At 38.3% G+C, this 22,482-nt stretch overlaps 1 pseudogene; it reads right to left on the reverse strand.

The window, feature by feature from the left end:
• Positions 1-601: 601 nt before the first annotated feature.
• LOC101430789 (cilium assembly protein DZIP1 pseudogene) overlaps positions 602-22,482 on the reverse strand; it is a 35,842-nt pseudogene continuing 13,961 nt past the window's right edge.

Below are 22,482 nucleotides of genomic sequence, written 5' to 3' on the forward strand. Positions count from 1 at the left end.
TGACCTGTGTTTTCCTAGAGAGGCTGGTGCAGGTATCCTCAGCTTCCTCCTTGCTGGAGGTGGGGCTGGGTCTTAGGCTAGAGCTGCAATCTGATCTGAATGGAAAGAAACCAGTCCCTAGGAGCACTATGATTTTCAGTCCTCCCCTCTAACCCTCATGTGAAAAGTGGAGTAAAAATGGCAGCTGCCATCCTCTTCCTGATTTGGACATGTTCAAACATTAGCTGTTCTTAATGATATACTTTAGCCTGCCGAATTTACTAATCAGTAACTTAAGTTGGTCCCCACTGTCTCTTCCTCTTATGTTTTTGGGAATTGGAGTCTCCAATTCCAACCATGGAATAGCTCCCAATTTGGCTTGTGCTGACAGTGGAAGATGAGCACCAGCCTCGAAGGTGTGGAGTGCTCTACTTATGAATCTCCTCAGCAGATGGGCAGTCTCCTTCCACTCTTTGAAGACTGTTGCAGGATGCTCTTCTGGTTTCCTGCAGTCCCCAAACACATAGTGTAGTAGCTCTGGGAAATTACTAACAGCCATGTAGCACAAGCTGAATCAAGGAGGTCCTGACTCCAGTGCCATCTTGCTAGTTCTACTGTTTTTTTAACAGAAAACATTACTTGCATTTAGATCATCTATTACTGATGTTTGAAGTTTATCTATAAGTGAAAGGAGCAAGCCCTTTTCTTTCTTGTGATTTTGATGAAGAATTTGATCTTGAACCATCCACTAGTTTACCTATCCAAAAGTTGCATCACGTTTTGGAAATCTTGGTGATAACTGAGGATGGTCGTCTTTAAACTCATATGCATCTTTTAGCATACCTATGCTGGACTTGACTTGCATGTTGTATTTCTATATTTCTGACAATAGATATTCTAATGCTGAATTTTTGGATGTTAGTTCTTTAAACTTTCTCCATAAGCAGCTCCTTGGCGTTTTCCATTTCAGCTCATTCTCCTTTTCTTCTTTCTTCCATCTATCATACAACTTCAGAATTTCTTCCTATTTTGTTTTTGTCTTTTTTTCCCCGTATTTCATATTCCTTAGAGGATTTGACTGCCCTGGTGTGCTGTGCTGCCTCTGAGACTTGGTGAACCACACCTCTTCCTTCAACATATTGTTCTCATCCTGGAGCTTATCAGTCTGCATCTTTTTCTTATATTCAAGGTGAGAATCTTCAGGATGATGGTATTGAATATGATTTTGTAGGAATGCTTGGTCCATAAAAGCCTTGTCACAAAAATAGCACTGGCAATAGCTGGCGTTGGTCTCAGTCCTCAGCTACTCAGTGGAGATGATCTTTTTTCCTGCATTTACATTCATCCTTGAGTAACGTGATCTCCCACATCTGTTTGGTGACCAGTGTATTGCTCTGCTCACAGTAGGCCAGGGTCTGGCATAGCCGCTTCTCCAAGGTATGCAGTTGTGAGGTGAGAAACTCCTGCACATTCAGCATGTACCCAATGTTGAGTTGTCAAGGCAGATGAGTTTCAGCTGCACTGGGTCCACAATGAGCTGATGACGTAGGCACTTGTCATCCTCCAGCTTGCAGAAGGTGTTGTCCATGATAGTCTCCTGCAGTGTGAGCACTTTAACAGTCCCCTCCACCTTGTCCACATCAATGGCACTCACCCTCCACCAGTCCATGCTCTCCAGCAGTGATCAGAACTGAAAGAAGGGCAGGAGCCAGGAAGCTGTGGTGGGGGTAAGCACAACCCTTGTCAGTCATGCCTGCCACACCTGCTCCAGAGGCAGCAATGGCCACCGGGACTTTGGGGACACTGGCAAGCATGTAGTAGACATGCTTCTGGAAGGGTATGCTTGGAAGCTAGGGCACCACCTCAGTTTGCATCCAAAAAGTGGGTGGTCTTGTCTAGCTGATCCATGCTGCCTCCCACCACCACCATGCTCCTTGGGAGTGGGAGAAGCCCAGGGTCCTTGGCAGTGACCACATGAGCTCTGGGCATCCAAGCAGCTGTTATGGAAGCGCCTCTGACCTGGACCTGGAGCAAAGGGCAAACTGTTCGGCATGAGATCAGTGTACACCCAGAGCCCTGCCAAATTTATATCTGGGGGAAGGGCAAGATGGCATCAGAGTAAGGAGCTCCAAGAGTCAGCTCATCCTACAAGGCAGTTATTAATCACCTAGAGCAATCTAAAGCACCTGTTTTGGGACCCAGGAGACCAGAAGAACATCCTGCAACATCCTCAGAAAAATGGAAGGAGACTGCCCATCTGTAGTGAAGATTCGTGAGTAGAGCACTCCATGCTGTGGAGGCCAGTGCCCATCCTCCACTGGCAATGCAAGTCACCTTGGGAGCTATTCCATGACTGGAGTTGGAATTGCCATCACATGAAAGAAGGGGGAGGAAAGTACAGTCTGGTACTAACTTCAGCTACTGATTAGTAAATTCGGCTGGCTAAAATACAATCCTAGGAACAGCGAAAGTTTAAACCTGCCCAAGAGGCCATTAGCTGTCATTTTAACTCTTCTCCTGGCATGAGGGGAAGCAGGGCTGATTGAAAATCACAGAAGTAGGGACAAGCTTCTTTCCACCCAGACTGGAATGCAGCTCTAGCCAAAGCTCCCGTCTGACTTCCAGAAGAGAAGAATCTGGGGGGAACTGCAACAGTCCCTTTGGGCAACTGCAGGCACTTATGCCCAGCACAGAATGGGTACTCAGACATCTGGGGTTCCATTCCTGCCCCAAATAGAGGAGGAGGAAAGCTGTTTTCCTCAGGTTCTCTGGGCAACTGCAGAAACTCCCAGCCTGCATGGACTGGACTGTTGGGTGTCCGTGGCACCACAAACACTCTCCAAAAAGATAGGAGAAGACTGGTGTTTCCTCAGCCTCTCTGAGCAACTGAAGGCACTCTCAGCCTGCAAAGACTGGTCTGCTGGGTGCCTGTGATTCCATCCCCACCCCATAAAGACAGGAAGCGACAGTATTCACTCAGCCTGTCAGGGCAAATGCAGTTGTATTCGGCCCACACAGATAAACTGTTGTGCACTCCAGAGGGTCCATCCCCACACCTGGCAGGGGAGGTAGGGGCCTGGTGCTGCATCAGTCTACCTGGGCAACTGAAGTCAATTTTGAGCCACACAGTGTAGTTTGCGTTCCACACCTGAAGATCCATCCCAATCCCAAAAAGGGGAAGAAGGGGTGTGAAGCTTCATGTGCACCTCCAGAAAAATAGTCTTGGCCTGCACAGCTTGAATTATTACACAAGTCTGCAACTCAGTCCCTACCCTTGGCGGAGGAGAAAGTTGGGGGAAGCTTCATCAGTTCCTGGGAAAACATGGTTAGCATCACCCTCCACAGACACCAACTACATCATCAGCTCCTACTACACAACCAGCAAGGGAGAACAGGCAAGAAAACCCTAAAGTAAAGAGAGAAACTGCAACAACAATAAATATATGTAGTAAGCCAGATGCCAAGACAACAGCAACATATTACAATCCATACCAAATAACAGGGAGACGTGACGCAGTCAATGGAACAAGCTCAGCCTCCAGATGGCACAAAGGAGTTGAGACAACTAATCCTAGCTGTTCAAAAAATCTCCTTAGTAAACTCAGTGAGTTGTATAAAGAGATCAAAAATATTAAGACATCGGGTAGTCATTTAGAAGAATTTGAAAGCATATATAGAAAAGTAACAGATCTTTTGGGAATGAGATGCACAATAAATGAAATGAAAAATACACTGAAGGCATACAAGAACAGATTTGAGGAGGCAGAAGAGAGGATGAGTGTGCTTGAAGAAATGGACTCGGAAAGTGAACATACAAAAGAACAGATAAAGAAAATAATGTAAAATATTGAACAGGGTCTTGGGGACCTCAACGATAGCAAGAGACTTGCAAGCATGTATCATGGGTGTCCCAGAAGGAGAATAGAAAGGAAAAGGTGCAGAAGGAATAGTTGAAGAAATAATGGTTGAAAAGTTCCCAAACCTACTGAAGGACATATATATCCATGTCCAAGAAGCTCAACGTACTCCCAACCAGATAAATCTGAATAGATCTAATCCAAGGCTCATACTAACCAGAATGTCAAATGCTAAAGACAAAGAGAGTTCTGAAAGCAGCAAGAGAAAAACAAAACATAACATACAAGGGCTACTTAATAAGTTTAAGTGCTGATTTCTCATCAGAAACCATGGAGGCAAGAAGGCAGTGGTATGATATATTTAAGTTACTGCAAGAGCAAAACTGCCAGCCAAGATTCTCACATATGGCAAGATTGTCTTTATAAAATGAGGGCAAGTTTAGAATATTTACAGATAAACAGAAACTGAGAGAATTTGTAACAAAGAGAATGGAATTGTGGGGGGGGGGGGAAATAAACTAAAGGGAGTGCTACAGCCTGAAAAGAAAGGACAGGTGAGAGGGACTTGGAAGAGAATGTAGAAAAGATTATAATAGAAATAAAAGTGACAAAACAGTGGTTATAATAATTCATGGCAGAATAAACCCAAAGGTCAAAATGGGTGAAGTAAGAACTGTCTTTAGAGTAATAACATTGAATATTAATGGATTAAACTCCCTAATCAAAAGACACAGACAAGGAGAATGGATAAGAAATCTGAATGAAATAACAAGGAACAGAGCAGGAATAGATGAAATTGAGAATTAAACAATAGAGAGAATTAACAATACCAAAGGTTTGTTCCTTGAGAAGATTATCAAATTTATTTTTACTTTATTTTAATTTCTCTAAATTAGTATGTATTCTATTTCTAATCTTTAAACCTATCACTACTATTTCATTTTCCTATTAATTTAATTTGACAATAATTTGTGCTTCATTTTTGAAGAAGTTTTGGACCACAGAGGGGTTCGACTATGGCAGGGGAGGAACACTGGTGTGGGATGTTATTGATGGGGGACACATGATTAGGAGGGTGTTCTCCAGGGCAAATATGTAGGGTACATAAAAATGTTTGGATATATGTTGGGTATTTTCATAGTAGTTACAGTTACAAATGACAACAGATGGAGTGCTGAGTTTCTAGCCAGGGGACCTCTGTCACATTCTCCAATAGAACAGTGACAATCCCCCAAGTGCACAGGCAAAGACCAGTGAAGAAAGATGTTCCAGTGATGGACCTTTGATTCTGATGACTATGCTTACAAGTCTGTGTGCCTGAAATTGGAGATTGGCCTAGAGCTGCAGAGTGCCTAAGATTTACCTCCTGAGAGCCTCCATGTTGCTCAAGTGTAACCACTCTCCAAACCAAACTTAGCTTTTAAGTGCTTTTCTTTCCCCTTCATGGGACATGACCCTGAAGAATTAGCCTCCCTGGCACTGTGAGATTACTACTAATCACTAATTAGTGACGCAATTAGAAAAAGGCTTGAATAAACGGGGGAATCTGTAACTTCAAATGAGTTTATATGGCTAAGAGTCTTCAAAAAAGAGTCAGGAGGTAATTAGAGGACTCACACCTATGCACATCACTGCAAGATCCCAGGGACTGCCAATGTAGATACAACCCCAGGTACTGGTGCTCCTGAGTGCTAGAGACAGTTTCTACAGTAATGGCAGATGGCTCTGAGGTTCAGTGCCTTTACAGTGAGCTGTACTTTGGAATTTGTTTTCCTGTGTGTGATGGAGTTGGTCTCAAATGTGCCCTTTCTATACATGCCTCTTCTGTCATTTTTACTGAACTTCTGGTTGAGGGTGGGTTTGGTGTATACTCAGGAGACTTGCATCTCTGGACTGGCCATGTGCCAGCTGGGCTCTGAGCCTCAGCAGAGGGGTAACTCATACTCTCTGTTTCATTGGACTTACCTAAGTCAGCTAACAGGGAGGTGAGGATGGTCAACCACCACACCATGGAACCAAGAGCGCTTCAACCTCAAGCAGAAGAATCACATTCATCAACTATATGGGACCTAAGCCACCTCTTCATTTAGAGATGGAATGGACATCACCTTCCCAGGCTCCACAGGATGGAGACAAAATATGGATTAGTGTAGATTTACTGGTATTCCACTATAGAACTTTTGTAACTAGCAATGGAAAAAATTGTAGCATTGATGTGGAGAAAATGGCCACAGTAGTTGCTGAGGGTAGGGAGAGAGAAGAAAGATGCAATGTGGGGGCATTTGCAGGACTTGGAGTTGTCTTAAATGATATTGGAGGGACAGATGCTGGACATTATATGTCCTTCCATAACCCAATGAATGGACTGGGGGAGAATGTAAACTACAATGTCAACTATAATCCATGCTATGCAACAGTGCTCCAAAATGTATCCATGAAATGCTATGTACATATCACAATGATGAAAGAGGTCGTTGATGTGGGAGGAGTGTGGTGTGGGGTGGTGTGGGGTGGAGTTTATGGTAACTCATATTTTTAATATAACATTTTTTTTGTGATCTGTGTTTCTTTAAAGAAAGGCAATTAAATAAAAAAAGTAAAAACAAACAAAAACGGGATACCACATACAAAAGAATGAAGTTTCATCCCTTTTTTTCACTATATACAAAATGAACTTAAAACGGATCAATGACAGAAATATAAGAGGAAAAACTATAAAACTCTTTTAAGAAAACTTGAAGAAAATCTTTATGAACTTGAATTTTGCCTTGTCGTCTTAGAAATGACAGCAAATGCATTAACTATGTATTTTAGGTTTGCTTAATGTTGCCAATGAAATATACTAGAAGTGGTTTGACTTCTACAATGGGAATTTAGTAGGTTAACAGTTCTCAGTTCTGAAGTTGTGAAAATGTCCAAATCAAGGTTTAATCAGGTGGTGCCTTTCTCCCTGAGGACTGGCTGCTGGTGGTCTTGGATTATGCTTATGTGGCAGGGTACAATGGTGGTGTCTGCCAGTCTTGGCCTTTGCCTTCTCCTTCAGGCTCACTTTGTCCCAGAGCTGCAGCTGGATTAGGTCTGGCACATGCCAGGGTCTGCTCATCAATCACCTCTCCTCCAGGACTCATTTCCCTCATCTTTGGATTGCTCCATCTTTTTTCTCTCTCCTGGTTTCATCTACATCTGGAGGCTTCTCTCTGTCTCTATGGCTTTGTTCTGTATCTGCAATTTTTATTTATCTGCTTATAAGCAGAGGACTTTTGTAAGAGGATTAAAACCCACCCTGGGCAACATCCTACAGGAGCAATCTAATCAAATGCCCCTTAATTTAATATAAAGGTTCACAAGAGTTTAAAAGTAACACATTAATTTTATGGGTTCCACAAAAGACTCAAGGTAAAGCACAAAGGAAAATAAAAGATAAAATTGGATAAATTGAACTTCATCAATATTAAAATATTTTGTGTATTAAATATTTTGATAAAGGAAATTATCAAAAAAGTGAAAAGGCAACCTATACAATGGAGAGAATATTTGGACATCATGTATTTGGCAATGGTTTAATATATGGAATATATAATGTATGCCTACAATTCAACATTGCTATATTGGGAAAATAGATTTTTGTATATTGCCAGATTGGGTTCACTGAGGGGGTGTTGATTTCATATGGTCAATTTGTTTGCCTATGGTATATGGACAATTCTAGAGCCCTAAGAAGCACTTTTGTTTGAGGCTTTGTTTAATCTAGCAGTTTGTGAAATTTGCCTGAGACCTGCATCAGCATAATCTCCAGAATGACCTCCCAACTAACTTTGAAATATTTTAGCCATAAGAAGGGTATTTTATTTATTATATAAAAAATATTTCCCCTTTTGGTCGAGCTCTTTTTCCAAATACACCACTGATTAATACTTGGTAATAATCCCTTGGTGCCAGAAAGACTCATCCCTAACAGTCATGCCTCACATCAGAGGGGATGTAGTGAGTTTATTTGTAGAGTTCGTTTTAGACAGAGGCCATATTTGAGCAACAAGGAAATTTTTAGGTAGTAACTCTTTTGCATTAATTATAATTAAGCTTAGTTTCATTATTACAGGAATAAGGTTCATAAGCACAAACATTAAGATCAATTGCTTGGCCTATTGGCTTGTTTCTTTAAACAAATCAATTTTATTGATACTTATCAATAAAACATAATCCATCCAAAGTGTACGATCAGTGGTATTCTGTGTGTAATCACATATTGTGCATTCTTCACTTCACTCATAGAGCATTTTCATAATTTCAATAATAATAGAAAAAAAGAAACAAAACTCAACACCTCTCAGTCTCCCTGTGCTTTCCCTGCCATACGTAGCTATTTTTTATTTTATTTAGTGTGTTTGTATTTATATATTGTAAAAACCTTTGTCCCCATACATAATGTCATTATCAACACCCTATATTAGAGATATATCTTTATTATAGATCCTAAAATAAATTCTTATAATTGTAATATTAACCACAATCCTCAGCCACCACAGATTTCACTGTTATACAATTCCCCATTTTATCCTCTAGCTTTCCTTGTAACAAATATGACCCAAAACCTCCCCTTTCTATCATGTTCACACACAGAATTCAGTGCTGTAAATTACACTCACATTGCTGTGCCACCATCACTTTGCCCATTTCCAAACCATTACAATCAACCTAACTATAAATTCTATACAGATCAAGCATTGGCTCAACATCTTTTACTCCAGTTATGTCTCCTGCTAACCTATATTCCAGATTCTACCTCCATTAGCCTGCTCACCATACTTAGTTCAAATCATTGAAATAATACAATATTTGTCTATTTGAGTCTGGGTTATTTCACTCAACCTAAGGTTCTTAAGATCCATCAAAGTTGTTGCATGTGTCAGTACTTCATTTCTTCTTACATGAATAATATTCTATCATCTGTATATACCACATTTTGTTTATCCATGCATTTGTTGATAGACACTTGATTCCATTTTTTGGCAATTGCGAATAATACCACTAAGAATATTAGTGTGCATATATCTGCTCTTGTCCGTGCTTTCAGGTATTCTGGGTATTTACCTAGTAGTGGGATTGCCAATTCATATGGAAATTCAATTAGCTTACTGAGGAACTGCGAAACTGTCCTGCACAATGGCTGCACCACTCTTAATTCCCACCAGCAGTGACTAAGTGTTCCTATTTCTCCACATATCCTCCCTAACACTTGTAGTTTTCTGATTTTTCAATAGCAGCCAGTCTGGTAGGTGTGAAATTATATCTCATTGAAGTTTGATTTGCATTTCCCTAATAGCTAGAGAAGTTGATCATCTTTTCATGTGCTTTTTAGCAATTTGTATATCATCTTTAGAAAAATGTTCAAGTCTTTCGACCATTTTTTAATTGGGTTGATTTTATTTTTATTGTTAAGTTGTAAGATTTCTTTATATATGCTTGATATTAAACCCTTATCACATAGGTGTTTTCCAATTACTTTTTTCCATTCGGTAGGCTGCCTTTTTACCTTGATAACATCTTTTGAAATACAAAAGTATTTAATTTTGTTAAGGTTCCGTTTATTTTTTTCTTTCATTGCTCATGCTTTGGGTATACATTTTTAAGAAATCATCACCTATGACAAAATCTTAAAGATGTTTCCCTATCTTTTCTTCTAGTAGTTTTACGGTTCTTTTATATTTAGATCTTTGACTCATTTTGATTTTTTTTTTGTATAAAGTGTGAGATAGGGGTCTTTTTCTTTCTTTTGGGTAGGGCATCCACTTCTCCCAGCACCATTTGTTATATAGACTGTTTTGGCCCAGCTGAGAGGAATTGAAAGCCTTGTGAAGAATCACTTGACCATAGATGTGAGAGTCTATTTCTGAAATCTCAGTAAGATTCCACTTGCCAATATGTCTATCTCTATGCCGGTACTATGCTGATTTTAACACTGTAGCTAAGTACTATGCTTTAAAGTCAGGAAGTATAAGTCCTCCAAATTTGTTCTTTTTTAAGATAATAATAGCTATTTGGGGTCCCTTACTTTTGCAAATAAATTTAATTGGTTTCTCCGTTTCTGCAAAAAATGTCGTTGGGATTTTTATTGGTATTTCTTTATGTAAATTAGTATGGGTAGAATTAATATCTTGATATTTAGTTTTCCAGTCCATGAACACAGAATGTCCTTCCATTTATTTAAATCTTCAGTTTCTTTAAGCAATATTTTGTAGTTTTCTGAATACAGAGCATGCTGTAATTTGTCAAATGCTTTTTCTGCATCAGTCAAGATAATCTTGTGATTTTTATGCTTTGCTTTATTAATGTGGAGTATTGCACTGATTTCATTTTTACAGCAGTTTTACTGAGATGCATTCACATACCATACACTCCTTCCAAAGTGTGCATTTAATAGCTTTTCATGTAATCACAGTGTTGTGCATTCATCACCATATACACAAAAAATAGAACAATTTCATTACTCCATAATGATATGGCTGCATAGAATGAATCTGATAACTTTCCCTCCTGTTCAATTTTTTAAAAGAGTTTGAGCAAGATTGGTATTAACTCTTCCTTGAGTGATTGGTAGAATTCACATGTGAAACTGATACTGGGCTTTTCATTTTGGGGAGATTCTTTTTGATGACTCTTTCAATGTCTTTGCTTGTGATTGGTTTGTTGAGGTCTTCTATTTCTCCTAAAAGTCAGTGTAGGTGGTTTGTGTATTGTCTAGTCTGTTGGCTTACAGTGGATAACACCCTCCTATGATCTCTTTTATTTCTGTGGGGTCAGCAGTATGCCCCCCTTGCATTTCTGATTTTATTTGCTTCTTTTTTTTGTCAGTCTAGCTAAGGGTTTGTTAATTTTGTTGACCTATTCAAAGAACCAATTGCTAGTTTTTATTGTTCTCTCTACTGCTTTTTCATGTTCTCAATTACATTTATTTCTCCTCTGATCCATATTATTTATTTGCTTTTTCTTGCTTTATTACTTTGCTGTTCTTTTTCTAGTTACTCCAGGTGTGTAGTTAGCTCTTTGATTTTTAGTGTCCTTTTTTCCTTTTTAATGTAGGCACTTAGGGCTATAAATTTTCCTCTCAGCACTGCCTCTGCTTCATCCCAAAAGTTTTGATATGTTTGTTCTAATTTTCATTTGCTTCAATATTTACTGATTTCACTTTCAATTTCCTCCTTAACTCACAAATTCCTTAATTCACTGTCACTTGTTCTATGATGTATTGTGTGCTCTATCCTTGAAAATAATCCAAGAGCACTCAAGAAGAATGTATGTCTTGCTCTTATTGGGTGCAGTGTTCTGTATATGTCCTTTAGGTCTAGTACCTTCATCATATTATTGAAGATCTCTTTATTGATCATTTGTTTAGATGTTCTTTCTATTGCAGAGAGTGGTGTACTGAAGCCTCCTATGATTATTGTAGAGGCATCCATTACTCCTCTCAGTTTTTCTGGTGTTTGCCTCATGTGTTTTGGGGCACCCCAGTTAAGTTCATAAATATTTGATTGTTCTTTCTTTTTGATAGATTGTCCCTTTTCTTAATATGTAGTGTCCTTTGTCTCACGGAATTTGCCTTAAAGTGTATTTTTTGTTCCATTTTTATTATATTTTTAATTTTTTCTTTATTTTCTTTTAAATGTTACATTCAAAAAATATGAGGTTCCCCAATACCCCCACCCCATCCATGCCACCCTTCTCCCATCAACAAACTCTTCCATCATTGTGGCACATCCACTGCACCTGGCGAATACATTCTGGAGAACCACTGCAGAACATGAATGGTGATCCACATTGTAGTCCACACTCTCCCCAGTCCACTCAGTGGACCATGACAGGACACACAACGTCCAGCTTTTGTCCCTGCAGTACCACCTACTACAACTTCAAATCCTGAAAATGCCCCCACACGACATCTCTTCTCTCTCCCGACAATCAGCAGCCACTGTGGCCTCCCTCTCCACATCACTACTGCAATTTCTTCCCTTACTAATCACAATAGTTCCCTAGTTTTTATCTGATATTATTATAGCTACTCCAGTTCTTTTTGGTTACTGTTTTCATGGAAAATTGATTTACAGCTTTTCACTTGTTCTCTTTCAGAAAGCTTATATGTATATATATATATATTCTGCCAGTCTGTGTCTCTTAATTGGGGAGTTTAATCCATTAACTTTCAATAACATTCAATATTATTACTGTAAAGGCAGTACTTATTTCAATCATTTATCAGGCATTTACATTTCATATTGTTTTTATTTCTATTTTTACACTTTGTTACCCTTACTCATAATCTTCCTTTCTATATTCTCCTCCCAAACTCACTCTTTCTCCTGTCTTTTCCTTTCAACCTGCAGAACTCCCTTTAGTATTTCTTGTAGGCAGGACTCTTGTTGATGAACTCTCTCAATTTCTCTTTATCTGTGAATATTTTAATCTCTCCCTCATTATTAAAAGACAATTTTTCTGGATACAGAATTCTTGGCTGTTAGTTTTTTCTCTTTCAATAATTTAAATATGTCCTACCACTGCCATTTTGCCTATATTCTTTCAGTTGCAGCATTGGTACTTAATCTTATTGAGCATCTTCCATATGTGTTGAATCTCTTTTCCCTTACTGCTTTCAGAATTCTCTCTTTATCTTTGGTATATGAACCACCAAATACGTGTCTTAGAGTAGATCTGTTAGGATTTATTCTTTGTGGAGTATCCTGCATTTACTGGACATGTACATCGATGTCCCTCATAATAGTTGGGAAATTTTCAGCCATTGTTACCTCAAACATTCCTTCTGCCCCTTTTCCCTTCTCTTCCCCCTCTGGTACACCCATGATGCATATGTTTGTGCATTTCTTGCTGTCATTTAATTCCCTGTGTTCCTGTTCATTTTTTTCCCATTTTTTTCTCTCTCTGTTCTTCTATCTGTGCAATTTTGGATGTCCTATCTTTTAATTCAGTAATTCTTTTCTTTGCTTGTTCTAATCTGTTATGTGATTCTTATGCATTTTAAAAGCTTTTTGCTTGTGCATTTCATTGCCATTTTTTATTTTTGTATGCTTACATTTTTTTTCCTGTATGCTCACCCAGTATCTTAATATCCTTTGTCTTTTCCTTCATCTCCTTGATATAGGCCCTATAGGTTTGTATAGACATCTTTGATTCATTGTTCCAAATTCTGCATCTCTGCCAAATTTATAGTTTGTTTATTTGATTGGACAATATCTTCCTATTTCTCAAAATGGCTTGCAATATTTGGCTGATGTCTAGGAATCTGTTTATCTCCTGTTGTTCAGTTTCTCTCTCTTGCCTAGGGTTTTATTGTTGTTGGCTTTGTGTTAAGGCTTTTCTTTGACACTTGGTTCCATTTATTCTAAATCTTTAGAATTGCCCATGTTTGAGAAAAATGGAGAAGAAAAAAGAAAAGGCAGAAAAAGAAGAAAAGGGAAAAAAAGGAAAAAATGGAACAGGAGGGAAAAAAGCTGGACCTCCCTCACAGACTACCAGCCTCTGACTATGTACCATCACACAATGACTAACCCATGCTGCTTTCCCACTGGCCCCACCACTCAACCAGCACACATCAGGGCAACCCTCACCAGCTGCCTCTGCTGATCACTCTGGGTCCCTGCCACTTCCCCTATGCCTGGCAAGCCTCCCTGTCTTCCCACCACTTCTGGAGGATGAGTGCACTGTACCACTCTTTACTCCATCATCATAGATATTCACTCCTTTATGTTTTTAAGATATGAAAAAAAAAACTAGTGTTGGTGAGGATATGATACTATAAGATGATGTGCTCATTATAGGTAACAGTTTGGTAGTTCCTCAAAATGTTAAACATAGAATGTACTAGTCAGCCAAAGGTGTGCTGATACAAAGTGCCAGAAATCTGTTGGCTTTTATAAAGGGCATTTATTTGGAGTAAAATCTTACAGCTACAAGGCTCTAAAGAATCCAACTCAAGGCCACTTTCTCACCAAATTCAGTTGTGACACATTGAAGCAAGATGGTGGCAATTTAAGCCTGTTCTCTCAGGTCTCAACTGCTCAGCTGCTTTGTTTTCTTCAGCTGAAAACCATCAAGCCAATAGTTCATCTCTTTTGTTGGGGCTTTAGCTGTTTGAGACTTCTCCTTTCTGTCACATGGCAGTACTGAAATGAGCAAATTCTCTCCTTTTCTGTGTCTTCTTGAGTAAGGGTCTGTTTATATCAGCCCACCAAAGGAGTGGGGACTCAAACTGACTCATGCACTACTGAAGTGGTTGAACAAAAGTCCTAATCTTAACAGGTAATTTAATTAAGACATGCTAGCTGAATCTAATGCATTCAAATGATATCACATCCATAGGAATAGATTAGTTTACAAAGATAATCTTTCTCTTTTTTTTCAGGGGATTCAAAAAATTAATATCATATTGCCACACCATATGCCCTGGAAATTCTATATATATATATACACAAAATGATTGAAAACAGGACTTCAAATAAATACAAATATATTTATACATATATATACATATACACATATATATACTTACACATATACATATATATATATATCCAAAATAATTGAAAACAGGACCTCGAATAAATACTTGCAGATAGTTGTCCATAGAAATATTATTTACATTGTACAAAAGGTGGGAAGAACTGAAATGTCCCTCAATAGATGAATGGCTAAACAAAATCAGATATGTACATTCAATGAAATAATATTCAGCCTGAAAAATGAATGATATATTCTATGACAGAAATGAAACTTGAAAACATTATGCTAACAGATATAAGTCAGACAAAAAGGACAAATGTAATGTTTCCAATTATATGGATCATCCTGCATAAGCAAATTCAGAGTAGAAAGTAAATTCAAGTTTACCTGGACCTAGAGAGAGGTGGAAATGAGGAATAATTGCTTAATGGCTGCAGTGTTTCTGTTTCAGTAATAAATGAAAACAATAATAAATAAATAAATAAATAAATAAATAAATAAAAATAGATAAAACAGTTTCTGTTTTGGTAATAAATGATGGTGATGGTAGGATAACATTGTAAATATAATCATTGCCACTGAATTCAGCACTTAAATGTTTTAAACTGCAAAATGTGTGTGTGTGTGTTTTAAAGGAAACCTTATTGTTTGGATATTCATGCTGAAATATTCCCTGGATGAATTAATTTTGATTTTGAGATTTGCTTATAATTGATCTGGGAATGGGGAAAGTGGGTTTGGAGCATGTATGAAACACAAGCTAGGTGCTTAGTCCACATGGGTTCACTATGTTATTCTTTCTACTTTTTAAAATAATTTATTTTGAAATAATTTAAAACTTACAGGACAGTTGCAAAAATAATACAAACCTCACACAGAGAATTCCAATGCACCCCACCCAGATACCCAGATCTGATCCATGAATTTTAAAATTTTACTAACTTTGCTACATTATTCTACATATCTGGCATCCATCTAGCTAGCTTCTAAATATTTGAGAGCAGTTTGAACACATCATACTTCTTGAACACATAAGACATTCATTCACATTTTCTATCCACAAAGATAGTCACTTATGTAATCACTTTAAATAAAGTTACCAAGTTCAAGAAGTTTAACATTGATGTAATGATTAAATTCTAGATTCCAAGTTGTCCTCTGTCCCAGTAATGTCTTTTATTGTGCTATTGGATTCAATTTGCTAATAACTTGTTGACGATTTTAGCATCTAAATTATTTAGAGCTATTGGTATGTAGCTTTCTTTATTTGCAGTATTTTTATCTGAATTAGCTATTAGTTGATTCTGGCCTCATAGAATGAATCGAGAATGAATTGGGAGTTTGCTCCTCTTCAATTTTTTGGAAGAGATTGAGCAGAATTGGAGTTAAGTATTCTTGGAATGTATGGTAGAATATTTTGGTAGAAAATCCAGGGATTTTCTTAATTGGGAGGTTTTTGATTACTGATTCAGAACTTCACTTCTGATTTCCTTTTTAACCTTTTGATTGCTTAAGAGTATGTTATTCAATTTCCACACTGAGAAGTTTCCATTTCTCCCTCCATTATTTGTTTCTAGGTTAATCCAGTTGTATTCAGAAAACACATTTTGTATGATTTTAATATTTTTGATTTATTGAGACTTGTTTTGTGACCCAAGATATGGTCTATCCTGGAAAATGATCGATGTGGACTCAAAAAGAATATGTATTCTATTTTTGTTGTTTAAAGTGTTCTATATATGTCAGTTATATCTACTTGCTTAAGTGTATCATTCAAATCCTGTACTTCCTTATTGATCTTCTGGCTAGAGTTTCTATCCATTATTGAGAGTGGTGTGTTGTATTCTCCTGCTATTAATGTAGAGCCATCAATTTCTTCCTTCAAATCTATCAGTATTTGCTTCATATATTTTGGGGGCTCTGCTTTTAGGTGTATGTATGTGTATATATATACGTATATATATATACACACACACGTATATATATATACACACACACATACATACATATATATATATATGTTACATATTTCTGTTGAAATGACCCCTTTTCAGTATGTAATGACCACATTTGTTCCTCATAACTGTTTTTGGATTAAAGTCAATTGTATCTGATATTAGTATAGTCACTCCAGCTTTCTTTTGGTTACTACTTACATGGTATATATATTTTTTCCATCCTTTCACCCTCAACTTAATGGCATCTTTGAATTTAAGGTGAGTCTCTTTCACACAGCATATAGTTGGGCCATGCTTTTTTATCAATTCTGCCAATCACTGCCATTTGAATGGAGAGTTTAATCCAGTTTTATTTAAAGATATTCCTTATAATATGGGATTTTCTCCTGTTATTTTGCTATTTATACCTTTTTCTCTTATATATATTTTGCCCCCACTTCTGTTAATGCCAACTTTTATATTTGCTTTTTTGTGTGATACCGTAGTCAGCCCTTTCTCATTTCTATCTGAATATACTTTTCATCTATTTTCCTTGTGGATAAATAGATAACAATCCTATGTGGTTTGCTGCCAAATTAACTTCAGTGCCATACACATATACTTTTCCTCTATCTCTCTGTCCTCCACAATTTTTTGTACTTGTTACCACTTCTATCTTGTACATTTTATGTCCAAAAACATGGAATTATCATTACATTTTTGCCTTTGCATTTTAACACCTGTAGGAAGTAAGAGGTGGAGTTTCTTACCAAACAGTACTTTATAATAATACTGGAATTTATAATTCCCAAAAATTTACCTTTACCACAGATCTTTATTTCTTTATACTGCTTTGAACCACTTTCAAGAATCCATTCATTTCATTATGTGCAAGGCAGATGTAGTGCTGATGAACTCCCTCAGGTTTTATCTAAGAATGTCTTAATATTGCCCTCATTTTTTATGAGTCTTTTTGGATATAAAGTTCTTGCTTGGCAATTTTTTCTTTCAGCACTTTAACTCCACTGCCATCTAGCTGCTGTTGTTCCTTATGAGAAATTGGCACTCATTCTGAGACACCCTTGTAAATAACATATTACTTTTTTCTTAGAGTGCTCTCCCTGTTCTTGCATTCAATAGTGTGATCAGTGTGTGATGGGTATATTTTTCTTCAAGTCTATCCTGTTTGGTATTCTCTGAGCTTCTTGGATGTGCATATTCACATCTTTGGCTATATTGGGGAAGTTTTCTGACATTATTTCTTGAATATTCCTTCTGTCCCTTTCTCTCTTCCCTCTCCTTCTGGGAACCCCATAATGTATATATGCTTGTGCTTAATGGTGTCTCATAGGTGTCTTAGACTATGTTCAATTTAATATATTTTTTTCTTTCTCCTCCTCTGCCTGACTCATTTCAAGTGCCTTTTCTTCCAGTTAATGGATTCTTTCTTCTGCTAGCTACAGTCTGCTCTTGAAATCCTCCTGGACATTTTCTTTTCATTTCAGTTATTGTGGTCTTCAACTCCATTAGTTCTGTTCATTTCCTTTTTAAAATCTCTCTATTTACAGACTCTCATATTGCTCATTTGTTGTTTTATTAATATTCTTTAGTTTTTCTCTGTGTTTTCCTTCATCTTCTTGAGCATTTTTAAATTTTTTAAAAATTTATGATCAGTATGTCCACATTTTCATCTTCTTCATTTGTGTTTTCTATACTTTTCCCTCTTCCTTTGAATGTCCCATTATTTTCTGTTTCTTTGTCTGTCTTATACTCTTTTGTTGCATACTGGGCATTGAAATATTTTTAAATGTTATCTCTGTGATTCATTCCCTGAAATGTCTGTTTCTTGGTTTCATAACCAGCTGGTGATGAGACAGAGATTTTCTTGAGCTTCGCTTCACTTTAAGAAAGGTCTGCCTAAGATGAATGCAATGTGCAGGGTTTTCCCTGTATTTCTTAGCCTGGGGTTTATTTGTTAGTTGTTATGGAGTTTCCTTGTTTACAGGAAACTACTTGTCACCTCTGTTTCCCAGGACAGAGTTCTCCCTGTCCCAGGTGTTTGAAGAGGGGGAGACCTTTATCCCAGAGTGTCCACTGCCATAGTTTTCTACACTCCTTTCAATGTGTCATGTTCTTTTGCCTGGAGGGACAATGCTGGTAGGAGGGTAAAATGGATTGGACTTTACCCATTCCATCTTTCGTACCCAAAACTGGGCTAGAGACCTGTCTTTCCTAGCCAAACTGGGTAAGACCATTTCCAAAATACCCTGGGGGTGGCATCAAGAAGGTTGCCAAGAGCTTTTCTGACAGGTCCCCAAAGCTGAGTTTTCCTGGTCTGCCCAGCAAATGCAGCCCCCAGCTAATAGTCCCTCATAGCCCTCACAAAATGCTGCATCTTTAGATATCCAACCATCTCCAACCTTGTCCAGTGAAAGGTTGAAAAAATGGCTGCCACCACCTTTGTAGGGGATAGTTCAAATGATATCTCTCCTCAGAGCTGGTCCCCCTGTGATCTGAAAGCCATAATAAAAAACCATGATTAGTCATCAGCTATGTCCAACTCTTGGGAGTCTTGGGGAAGAGGTTTTTTATGTCTTTGTCATCAGTGAGATAACCAGGGACAGGACCTAATGGTGGCTTGCCATGACAATGGGGTATCAGCACTGGTAGTAGCTGTGAGAGGAACATTTACTGTTTAAAATAATTTATTAACCTTTACCTCTCATTCTTCCCTGAATGCTCTCTATCATTTTTCTGTACTCTGGAGTTTCAAAATAGTTGCTTCAGACAGTTTCTGTTTGTTTAATAGTTGACTTGGTGGAAAGACATACTACTGGAGCTCTCTACTCTGCCATTTTCTCTGGAACCTCCTACCTTTTTTTTTTATTCCTAATTTTGTTTACCTGTGTGATGGTTAGGCTAATGCATCAACTCGGCCAGTTAATTGTGCCCAGTTTTTGGTAAAGTAAGCACTGGGCTAATTGTAATAAAAGAACATTTATGAGCTTTATTCATCAGTGAATTTAGCACATAGATGGATGATTACATCTGCATCAACCAAGGAGATTGCCTTCAGCAATGAGAAATGTTTGTCCAATCAGTTGAATGCTTTAAAAGGGGAAGTGATTTCAGCATTCAGAGAGAATTTCCCAGCTTGTCTATGGACAGCCAACATCTCCCAGTAATTCTTCAAGGACCTTCATTAGGTTTCCATTGTAGGCTCTGCTTTGCAGCCTGCCTGCAGAAACAGGGCTTGTGTATCCCCACAGTCATGTAAGAGACTTTTAAAAAACCCCATAATAGAGGGGCGGGGCAAGATGGTGGCTGAGTGAGCACACACACCTGAGAGGCTCTCCTGCAAAGAAGTGGCTGGGCAGCATTGGAGGTTCTTTGGGACCAAGTTGTTTCAGGGTTTTTAGAGGGCAGGAGGAGTCTGGACATTGATTTGGTGGGAAGGTAACAGAGAAAATTCGTCTATAAGATATAATTGAGACTCTATTACACGGAGTTGGGAGCTGCACGCGGGATGCTCCCTCCTTGGGTGGGTGGAGCCACAGCACCAGCGCTGCAGCAGTGATTTCTGGTGGCGCTGTGGTACTGGGGAATTCATAAGCCCTGAGCGGGCTACTGGGGGGCTAACAGGACAGGAGGCCTTCGGAGACCGATTTGGGGAGATAAATGGGAGTTTTATTGCGAAGTGGAGAATTTTTTATTGCAGACACAAATAATAGTGCTTCTGCATAAAGCCTCACCCCCCCCCCCCAAAGGTCGGCTGCTGATCTGCAGTGGCCTTAAATTGCTAGCAATAAAGAGATGTCACCAGGAGGCTGTTTCAGGGACTGGCAGGTTGGGAGACGTCTGGAAGCCGATTAGGGGAATATTTTGTGAAGTGTGGGAATTTTGGTTTTGGGCTCTGTTATTGACATTTCTGGCTGGAGTCCCACCCCAGGGCCTGGCTACTGATCTGCGCCATTAAATTGGCTGCAATATAGAGGCATCCCCAGGTGGCCATTGCAGGGGCTTACAGGGTGGGAGGTGTCCTGAAGTCAAATTGGTGATACATCCACAGAATAGACCCAAGTGAGCGAGTGAATTGCAGGGTTCAGACACATAGGATAGAGTTTGCAGATGTGACCTCTCCCATATGGCTGGCACCCAGCTGCGGGGATCCCTGAAGGCTGTGTTGCACTGCAGTGCTCCCAGGCTCCCTGTTAGCCAGATTTGAGTTTGCCAGTTCTGAGTCCCATAAACCCTGGTGGCCCACACCACAGAGACTCACACCTATTGAGTCTTCAATATCTCAGACTTTACATCCCTGAGTCCATCATGCCCTGAGGTCCATCTGAGGTCCTTGAATATCCTAGCCCTCAACGGTGGTGTTTTTTCATGGTGTTTTGTTTTGTTTTTATTTTTATCTTATTTTTTTTAATGTCCTTATTGCTAACATTGCATTATCTACTAGTCTTTTCGCCTAGCATATCCTGCAAAGTCTTTTTTTTTTTATTCAGTTATTTAGGGTTTTTTTTTTTTGTTGTTGTTGCTGTTCTGGTTGTTCTATATCATTTTTTTCTTTTCCCTACTTGTTCCCCTCCCTTTACCCACCTCCTTTTTATTTCTTACTTTGTTCTCTTTTTTTCTCTCTCTCTCTTGTCCCTCATTTTCTTCATAATTCATTTTATCTTAATTATACAATAGGTGCTGCAGGGAACACCTCACATTTGCTGGGTTTCCTCATCCTCCGCTGCCTCATTTCTGTGTGAATTGATTTTGGCTACCTACACTATCCCCTTTCCCATACATCTTGATATCCCCCATCATCTACTGTCTCCTATATTCCACCTCCCTTTCTTTGATCCCCAAAGTGTCTAACTCTAAATTTCTAATACCTTTGTTTTGTTTTCTGTCTTTTTTCCACTCTTGAAACTATTGCTTTTCTTTTCTCTTTCCCTCTCTCATGAAAACACTAGCTTTTAATTCATACCATATTCCTCCCATATTCAGTTGACTACCTCATTACAGGTACTCTACCTACTGCTATAACTCTACACAACTTGCATGAATCTAATATCCATCCTCCCAGATCTCATATTGTGGTTCTGTTAACATTCATCACCAATACTAATTTACACTTTTCCCTTGCTTACACAATTGCCTTTCCCTGGTCCTAATACTTTCCTTTAAAGTGAACTCAACCAGCAATAAGAAATTAGAATAAGAAGAAAAAAGTGACAAAGAGAAGATATAACACTTATGCAAAAACAACAGCTAATTAATCCCCAAGACTAGACAAAGAAGCTAAGGAACTGATTAAACCCATCAAGATAAAATGATGACCAGACAGCAACAAAAATCTACAAACCAAACCAGTAATCAGGAAAACATGGCTGAATCCAATGAACGAACTAAAAACCAGGAAGTGGATCTGAACTTCATACAAGTAATTAAAGATCTCAGAACATTTATCACCAACAAATTTAATGAAGTAAAGGAAGAGTTTAACAACATGAAGACAACACTTGGAGGGGAAATTGCAGATATATGCAAAAAGATAACAGATATGATGGGAATGAACACCACAGTTCAAGAAATCAAAAATACACTTGCAGCAAATATCAGCAGACTAGAAGAAGCAGAGCAGAGAATTAGTGATGTGGAAGACAGTACATCCAAAAACAAACAGATAGTAGAATTGATCAATAAAAAGATAGAAAAAAAACAGCTAAGACTTAGGGACCTGAATGACAATGCAAAACGCTCAAACATACATATTATAGGCATCCCAGAAGGAGAAGAGAAGGGAAAGGGGTCAGAAGGAGTGTTGCAGGAAATAATGGCTGAAAACTTCCCAAATCTACTGAAAGAGAAAGATGTACATATCCAAGAAAAACAGCGCACCCCAATTGTCATAAACCCCATCAGGTCCACCCAAAGAAATATACTTGTCAAATTATCCAACGCTCAAGGCAAAAAGAAAATTCTAAAAGCAGCAAGAGAAAAGAAAACCATCACATACAAGGGAAGCTCCATAAGATTAAGTGCTGGTTTCTCATCTGAAACCATGGAGGCATGAAGGCAGTGGTATGATATAGTCAAGGTACTAAAAGAAAAAAATTTCCCACCAAGAATACTCTATCTAGCTAAACTAGCATTCAAATAATGATGGAGCGTTCAAAATATTCAGATAAGCAGAAACTGAAAGA

Source organism: Dasypus novemcinctus, chromosome X (assembly GCF_030445035.2).
Source record: "Dasypus novemcinctus isolate mDasNov1 chromosome X, mDasNov1.1.hap2, whole genome shotgun sequence".
Classification (NCBI taxonomy): domain Eukaryota; kingdom Metazoa; phylum Chordata; class Mammalia; order Cingulata; family Dasypodidae; genus Dasypus; species Dasypus novemcinctus.